Consider the following 7,735-nt stretch of genomic DNA (forward strand, 5'->3'; position numbering starts at 1 on the left):
ATACACTGAGAGGTAAAACCCAAGGTTTCTTGTGTACCTCTTGCTATGCTTTTGCTCCAAGTTCACGTTATTTAGCTAGACCCATGGATCTTTTCCCCCCTTCCTTCAAAACTCACTACCTAACCCTGAGTTTTAGGTAGAACTCCTCAATTCCCTACCTATTCTTATTTTCTGCCATAAGCATGCTTAGAATCACAGAATCATTAAAACTGGAAAAAACGTTGAGATCATTAAGTCCAGCCTTTCACCCGGCACTGCCAAGGCCACCACTAAACCATCTTCTCAAGTGCCACATCCACACATTTTGAACAGCTCCAGGGATGGTGACTCCTAATACACCACAGCAATTTCATCTGCTGTCTCCTGTCCGAGCAGTTTTCTCTTTTTTGTTTTCTGCACAAAATCTTTACCCATGTCCTGCCAACCCCATCTGTGTGGTTCAAATTTGATGATCATATGGGCACTTACCCATTTATTTGGGCACTTTTATCCCTGCTGTGATGGGAAACCCCTCTGTGAGCACATTTAGAAGCATTTACACCATTCAAAGCACTGCAGAGGTGTCTTATTTCTGTAGTAATGCCTGTTTCTTGTCCAAGCTTTTCCCAACTCTTTCCCCCTTCGGTGACTACTGTAAATTTACCACACCTGAGAATGTCACCTTCTAAAGCCTTGGGAACAAAGCCTGGCCCTGTTCAGTCTTCTCCACTCCAGACAATCCCTGTGATGTGGAGCCAAACAGCCCTGGAAGCGCCCAAGTCAGATGGCTCCACTTTGCTGAACATTGCTGTCTTGCCTCTGAGTGTGAAACAAGTCCTGTGCAACTGCAGAAAAACGTCTTCTTTGGCTTTTTTCCCCCTGTGGTGCCTCTCTGGCAAGAGGGGAAGGTAGAGCAGAGGGGAAGAAGAGGGAATGTGCTCCTTTACTGCTGGTTTTTAAGACACCAAGAGGGAAAAGATGAAATCAGACCAGCAGCTCTCCCTTTGCCCACTGCAAAGTTATGCCCCAGCACCTGTGCTGGCTGAGCCACAGAGCTACAGGCAGAGGAGAAAAGCTGTTGTTGTCTCCTTCTCTGGTTCTTGCCTCAAAATCCATCCCAGAGGGAAAGAGCAGACCCTTCACGTTCCTTACAGCCACACTGCAGGATCATAACCCACTGCTCTGTCTCCTCTGCTCCACTTCTTGGGCAGGTTTGTGTCATTCGTGTCCCTTTTCCTGTTCCCACTGTGACACACACTGGGTGTGACAGTGACAGGCATAAAGCTGTGGGAACCTCAGCACAGGAGGAAGGAACAGGGAAATCCATAGCCAGGGAGCTGCTTCCAGAGTTATTTGTGATGGCGTCAAGCACCATCATCATCAGAAATACTTCTAATAAGTATTGAACACTTTTAGTAAGTACTAAGCACTGTTAATAAGTACTAAGCCTTTTCAATATCGCTCCTGCCTGCACATGCCATGGACCAGAAAGATTCCAACTGGTTTTTTTTCCCTGAGAATCATTCCATTTGATTCCACCTTGCTGTCCCTTAGAGCTCTCCTGAGCCTCCCCACAGCTTTGGGGTTTGGCTGTGCTGCTTGTAGATCATCCAGACATGTCACTTTTGTTCAGAAGGAGTCACTGTAAAATTTTCTGGTCAAGGGTTTTACTGTTTCCACCCAGTGTCCAGAGCAATGCCAGGTGTTGTTCTTCTCCTAGAAACATGGAACCTGTTGTGTTTCTGGTTTAGATACAGTTTTGAATTATGTTTTAAATCTGCCCATGGAAACTCCATTCCAGGGGATATTTTGTTGACTTTCTTACCCTACACCAACTCATATTTTCCCCACTTTGCTACATTTTTAATTTAAAGTGAACACTTTTAAATTTAATAGGCATCCCCTTTGTGAGGCTTAACAACTACCTGCCACATGATTATTACCTTCTTTATTACCTCTGTCAAAATGTGCACCTGCTGAAATCATCTTCTGCCAATACATTCTCGATCCTGCTGTGTCTCTGTTGCCAAATGCTATTTCAACATTGACCTGCAGCTCCAAACTTTGGCTCTGAATACATTCAGGCCTTGCCTCTGGTGTCGTTGCCCCAAGTTTTTGTTGATTTTCTGCTTTTCCACTTTTACCTCAGCTTTTACATTTATATTAGGAAGTCTTTTATCTCCTTCCAACCTACAGTCCACCTGGTTCAGGGAGAATTTGAGCCTTTTTTCCATCCCATCCCATCCCATCCCATCCCATCCCATCCCATCCCATCCCATCCCATCCCATCCCATCCCATCCCATCCCATCCCATCCATGTCCAGTCACCACCAGACTGGAAAGCTCTTCCCTGTCACTCTGCTCTTTCATCCCTAAAACCCCATGTTCTGCTGCTCCTTCTTCAGCTTCTTCTGCATTGAAAAACAAATCTAATATCATATATCTATATATACATAATCCAATATCCCCTGAGAAGGTCTTTACCTTCAGATCTCATTATCTTTGAATAGGTATCCAAGGGGGTTGTTTTGGTTCTGTGCCCAGCCATGAGGGGATGGTCGCTGCTCTCTTCAGCTTGACCCTGTGTATCTGCACAGGGAGTGATGCCAAGAACAACAATCCCATAACCATCACTGAACCAAACATTTAATTAATGTGGGTCTCTCACTTGTCTCACACACAAACTTCCAGAGGCTTTCTGTCCACAGCAAAATAAGCATTACACAAGGAGCTGTTACGTGGCAGTGTTGCCCTTCCTACATACACACATAATTCTTGTCTTCATGCCTGAGCTGCTTTTTTAATTCTCACTTTTACTTTACTTATTAAGGCATTTTCCCCCTTTTACATGTCCTGTAGAAATAGGGACTTTTAGTCCTTTAAACTGAAATTTTCCACTTTGTTGCTGATTCACTTCACCAAAGACATCTCTAATTACCACCAGAACAACACGCGGTTCTCCTCCAATTCATCTCTACATTTTTTCAGATGCAGTCTTACTGTCATCCTGTAGCTCCTTTAATTCTATGAAAAAAATCACTCCTTTTCTGCTTTCAACCCCAAAATGCATATTCTTTACCTCTTCGTGGCTTTCAAGATATCACTTTTGATCTCTTTATTCCTTATCAGCTTTTCCCAGTGTCACTCTACACCATCTCCCAGCTGATCTCCCTTGCTGCCCCTCTCACACCTACCCTTAAGATTCTGCTTTCTTATCTTTATCTTTTCAAACATTTCCCCCTTTCCAAGGGGTATCCTATTCCTCTAAGCATTTTCAAACCAAACAACCCATTTTTAATCAGATCTAGCAAGTGAATAAAAATACACATCAATACACCAAAGTCTGTTTCATTCTGGAGCAAGTGTAGAAACACCACTGCAGCCAACAGGAATTTGAAGCAGGAAAATGTCATGGAGTGATGTTGGGGGGTTAGACAAGTGAGGAGCCTCCACAAGCTGCTGCTTTTCTAGAAACATCCTAATTTGAAATAGATCCCAAGTGTTAATGAGGCGGGTGCTGTCATCACTCGAGGACCAGGGGCTGGAAGTTGTGATTCTTGTTCTACATCACTTTTGGCATTACATTAATGACTTATTTTACCCAAAGCAGGCACATGAAGTGACACTTCCACTAAGCAAGGAGCAACTGAAGACGACCAACTCAACACTGCACACAGGGACAGCTCTCCCAAAGCCTCATATCCCCACAGTTAAGAGATCTGGCAGCAAGAATTTCCTTAACTCTGAACCAAACAGTGTTTCAGATGAAAACTGGTGAGCTGCACACAGGGACCACTCCCCTCACCTGGGCAGGTAATAACTTGCTGCCAGACCTCCCGGCTGGGATGGTTTTGCAGCCACAAAAGCTCGTTTTTGGCTGCTACACATGCAGTGCACACCCCTGCCATAAGCAGCCTGGCTGGACTCCAGCCTCTGCGCCGTGCGAGAGCAGTGCCATGCCTGTGAGCCTTGCTGGGAAAACAATTGGACAGGAATTTAAAGCTTTTTTGGTGATGACTCTTGCTAGAATAGCTCTAGAGCTGGCTCACTCGTTGCTCTGTGGAAAATCCTGTCAACTGGCTTTTCTTCCAGATGTCTCAGCTGCAGCTCAGGCTCCTGCTCAGAATATCCACCTAGTGATGCTGCAGGAGGCCTGGAAAATCAGATGCATTTCCTTGGAGAACAGGTAAAACACTCAACTCCTGTTTTGGAGAGATGAGTGAGGTTTCCTGTGCTTATGATCCTGGTGTAGGAGAACACCGTGGGTGGGACAGAGCAGTGAGCTGTGTCCATTTCCATGAATTCGTGCAGTGGTGGTGCCGAGTGCCCGCTCCCTTGAAAGGAGTGATTCCCTGCACTCACACACAAGTGGGAAGTGGTCAGGACCAATGGATTATTCACTTCATGCCATCTGTAATGTCACAGAGCATTCAGACCAGGTGTTATTTCAGAACAGCTCACCCTGCAATGCTGAAATGACCCATTTCCCTTCACAGGTGAGACCTGAACATACCAGCTGCATCTGCCAAGATATCTTTGCAGCTCCTTTCCAGCTGTTCTCCAAAATGCTGTAATAAACCACCTCTAACAGGGCTCTGCTCCACACTCACTAATGCTTTGTACCCTGGGAGCTTAGTAAAACTCTGCCTTATGATAACATCTGCCATTAATTCTTGCAGGGGGCTGCAACAGGACAGCCAAGAACTTCACTACTCTCTCCCCTCACTCAGTAACACTGAGATTTCCCAACTAACAGCATTTATTGCCTTCCCCACACCTACTCCCCTCTTTCCACATTTTGCAGACACGGCATATCCATCCCTGCAGCTGGGCCAGCAATCTGGACAAATTCCCCTATGAAAAGGACTGAATGGAACGGGGAGCTGGTTTTATTCCTGTTGCCATTTCAGCACAATTTAGCAGCTGGAAACGACAAAGAGAAGCTGGTGCTACAAGCTTTCCACAGTCAGCATCCCTACAGCAGCATTTAAGGAAGCAGGAGTTATTTCAGCAAACAAATGCACAATACTTCACCAAAGGTGGCAAATGGAGCCCCTTGAATAATACAGGGGTAGACAAGCTGAGGTTTCCTTGGATTATTGCGATTTAGTCACTCTGCTGGAAGCTGAGTTAATCTCTTGCTGCTATTTGCTCATCACTGTCTTTCCTCCAATGGCTCCTTGCAGGTTGTCTATCTGAAGAAAGCCAAGCAGGATCCTCTGGGCTGAGGCCTCCTGATCCCCAGGCTCCACCCTATAGTTGTTGCAAGTTGCACGTGGCCCCAGGCACAGCAAACCTGGAGTTTCTGTCAGTGTGTGGGGTCTTGTGCAAACCTCGGGGCTGGCACCTCATGAAAAGCCAGATGGGTGTGAAGAGCTCAGGCTCCTGCTGATGCTGCTTGGCTTCAGATACTGCTCAGCTGGCAGCTTCCAGGCCAACACCTTCCAAAGTGCAGAAAGGCCAAGTTCCAGTTCCCAGCCTGACAGAGAGAAAGAGGAGCTCGGAGCACTTGCTAGCCCAAACACCTCCCAATGATTCACCCCTAGGTAGAGCCCAGCATTCCTGGCCCTACTCCAACCATGCAGCATCTCACCCTCACATGTGACCTCCAGCTCACAGCCAGCTCTCCTACGGGTGGTTCAGTGCTTCAGGGCCAGGGGTGTTTGATCTAAGGCACAAAAGCATTCTGGGGAGGTCTGATTTTGAGCTTCCTGGCCCCAAAGTTAAACCCTCCAGAATCTGTGAAAGAAACCAAGCATACAGGGCTAGCTAACAGCTTCTCTGCTCTGTCCAGGACACTTCTGATAAAGCAACCATCTTCAGTGCATCTACCAACAACTCATCATGGGACCAAATGCAGCAGAACAATCACAGCCACCCTCTGGCAACGAGATGCCAACTTCTGCAATTGGCTTTAAATGTTTTCAGAATGCTCAGCAAGTTAAGGGGACTTTTTAGAGACCCTGTTTGTCCTTTATCAGTAAAAACAATCTAGGGTTGGAACAAAAGATCTGTGGGTCACAGCAACAGCTGGTCTAAGTAACTACTGGCTTAAACCTGCCTTGTACACACCAAAAACCATCCCTGCAGAGGAATCCCTTCTGAGCCTCTCCTGCCACGTGGCCTACTACATCCTGCACCAGGGAGGGCTGATCCCAGGCAAAAAAACTCCAAACCCAGGAGCTGGACTCCATTATCCTGATGGTTCCCTTCCAACCCCAGCCTATTCTAGGATTCTATGAAAAGATACTTCCACACACCAAGATCTGCTCTTCGACCTGAGGCTTTTTTGGAAAATAAGGTAAAACCTGAACATGTTGACACAAGCAGAGAGAGCACCGCATCCAGGATCAGTGTGTTTCCTGACCACATTCCCAGAAATGGCTGATCCCTTTCTGAAAACCCTTTCCTAGAAAGAAACCAGCCTTAAGCAGACACCTGGCCTAAAAATGTATTGTTTGGTGGCTTCAGGTTAGGGGACATTCTCAGTAATAGAGGGATGTAAGCAATGCATCTGCTCCATCCCTGTGCTTCTGACAGTGCCCCAGCCTTGGGAAAAGAAGGGTTCCCAGCAGTGGAAACGGTTCTAATGCCACTCTTCTCTGCTGAGCTGCATTAACTCCCTGCCACAGTCAGGTGCCTGCACACAAGATGTGTTTCAATAGGATCAAGACTAGGAGAAAAAACCTCAGGATAACCTGCAGTATTCTTGGTGTAAACCTGCTGCCCTCCCTGCTGAGGCTTTGCTGTAATGTTAGGCCAGTGACCACAGCTCCTCTCTCCTCACTTACACAAAATGAGGGTTCTGCAAATCACATTCCCACAGGAACCTGTTTAAATTAGTAATTCACTTTTCTATTTCATGTAGCTTACAGGTTTTTTGTATTTTAACACCCTTCACAAGAAACTGGTTACAAAGATCTTTCATGAGCTGCATCCTGAGGAGCCACAACCACCTGCAAACCTGTGCTGATCTAGAAGGAAACTGGAAAGCAACTGGGTGCTGTAAATACACGCCAAAGAACACAGGAGGAGCAGAGGAAGGAGCCAGGAGTTCAGCTCCTTGCAGTGACTTTCTTGGGAAGCTGAAACTTCAGGTGACACACCCACAGCTGGAGACCTCAAGGCCTTGTGCATAAACTGCTCACAGCATCCAGCGTGCAGCTGAACTGATTTAACTTCAGAGAAGCCCAAACCTGCCATGCTGCAAATCCAACTTTGGATAATTCTGAAAAACGCCTCGTGAAAATCTCTGTCTGGTAGGTCTCTTCCTGGCCTTTGCAGGACACCAGCAGGGCAAGTTCTCACCCCCTGGAACATCTAACATTAAAAGCTCTAACAAAAGGGAAAGATTTTCTCACCTCTTCTCTACCCACCTGCTGGCAATTCCCACTCCCTCTAGCCAGTGGTTTTCCAACTCTTTCAGCCAGAAGGTTTAAGGTCCCCTAACAGATTTCCCAGCCCTGGCACAGTGGATTTACTGGGCTGTTAAAGGCTCTACAGCAAATTTGTCTTTACCAATCCAAGGCAATAAGAGAGAAATCAGTCCTTGCACAGCTTTGCTGTTGCACACTCACATTCCCAGCAGGCTCTGACACTGCCCACCCTGAGAGGAATTCCACACCAACTTGGCAAATAATTATCCTTATTTACATACAAACTGGCATCCATTTAATTCAACTGATAAACTGCTACAAGCCACCATGTACCGCTCAAAAAAAAAGCCTTTTGGAAGAAGAGCACCCACACGACCTTC

Source organism: Chamaea fasciata, unplaced genomic scaffold (genome assembly GCF_029207755.1).
Source record: "Chamaea fasciata isolate MVZ Bird 193981 ecotype frontalis unplaced genomic scaffold, bChaFas1.0.hap1 SCAF_23, whole genome shotgun sequence".
Lineage (NCBI taxonomy): Eukaryota > Metazoa > Chordata > Aves > Passeriformes > Sylviidae > Chamaea > Chamaea fasciata.